The following is a 1,849-nucleotide window of genomic DNA, read 5'->3' on the forward strand; positions in this document are numbered from 1 at the left end:
CACCTTTGCCAGGCTGTTGAACATTCTCCGGGATATAAATGGAACAGCAATTCTAGAATAATCAGTGTATATTACAGTTATGGCTATGGATACATACCATTGACAGCAAGATGCTAATTAAAGGAACTGTCGCCGCTGTAATAATTTGTTCAATGATGATGTATATTCTACAGAAGTTCTAGAACCAGAAATACGTATCGATTATGCCGCCAGATATTAACAATTCACGACACACTACTAAGATCAGCCGCCATCACCCTATCCTAGCCGTTGAATTACTTCGTTCACTAATGACGCAGGCACCAAAGCAATCCAAGGGAAGTCGAGGTGTAGTACGGCTTGGCTAGAAGTAATTACTATAGCCATTACGCTGCTAAGTACATCTAACAGCAGAGCTGCTTAGCCGTAGGAATAATGTATTGAATGATGACTTAAATTTTATAGCAGTTGTAGAATAACAGCGACAATGTCCATTATCCCTCGAGAAATTAGTTATTGACAAAGTGGTACACCGTACAGCCATCATCACAGTACTGTAGCCGTTGGATTGGTACGTTCATTGATGATACAAATTAAAAAGAGTTCTGGAATAATCAATGAACATTACGGTTATGGCTAGAGATATTTCCATTTGAAAGCACGTTAGTCAGTACATCCACCAGCAGAGCACTGTTGTCGTTGTATTAACGTGACCAATAATGGTTTAGATTCAGTAACATATCTAGAAGGACAAAAGACGGAACAATTAATCCTCGAGATATTAGCTGTGGACAACACTGTACCAAGTGCAGCCATCATCGCTGTAGTATAGCCGCTGGAATAGTTCGTTCCAGGATGATTTAGGTGCAAATACTATTCTAGAATAGTCATTGTATGTTACGTTTATGGTTAGGGATGCTTACAATTGACAGCACGGTACTCATTACATTCACGAATGTAGTACTGTAGCGAAAGAATACATCTCTTCCATGATGATTCAGATAATGTAGCAATACTAGAATGACAAATGAATAATCCATTAACCCTCGAGACATTAACAATTGGAAACACAGTACTTAGTGCAACCATTTTCACATTACTGCTGCCGCAGCATTAATTCATTCACCGATCATTTAAAGTCCCCATATTTTCCAGAATAGTCAATGCATAGAACAGTCATGGCTAGACATATTTACAATTGACATAACGGTACATAGCACGTACACCAACTCAGCACTGCATCCGTTGGATTAACCTGCTCAATGATGACTTAGATACTGCGGCTGTAATCATTACTCTTATGTCGATAGTTAACATCCCTAGGGATAATGGATCGGCAGTCAACATTGAACAGAATAATACAGCGACTGCAGTGCTCTGCTGGTGGATGTACTAAGCATCGTACTGACAATTGGAAATATCTCAAGCCATAACAGTAATATAAGATGATTATTCCAGAATTGCTCTGGAATTTATATCATCAGTGAACAATGTAGTCCAACCGATACATTACTGCGATGGTAGCTGTACTATGTAGTGTGTTGTCAATCATTAATGTCTCGAGGATCTGTGGATGTGTATTTTGCTATTACAGTATTGTTATGGAATTTAGATCATCAATCAAAACATTATTCCAACGGCCATATGCTATATTCGTGGACGTAATAAGTGCCGTACTGTCAGATGCAAATGTCTATAGCCACAATGGAAGAATACTTAGTCTGTTCCAGAATATCCATGGAATTTACGTCATGAGTGAACACATTAGTGCAACGGATACAATAGTATGTTGATGGCTGTACTCAGCAATGTGATGTTAATCGTTAATATCTCGAGCAATAATGGACCTGGCCATTGTCCTTCTAGAATG

This window comes from Eufriesea mexicana, unplaced genomic scaffold (genome assembly GCF_001483705.2).
Source record: "Eufriesea mexicana isolate 0111107269 unplaced genomic scaffold, ASM148370v2 scaffold1949, whole genome shotgun sequence".
Classification (NCBI taxonomy): Eukaryota; Metazoa; Arthropoda; class Insecta; order Hymenoptera; family Apidae; genus Eufriesea; species Eufriesea mexicana.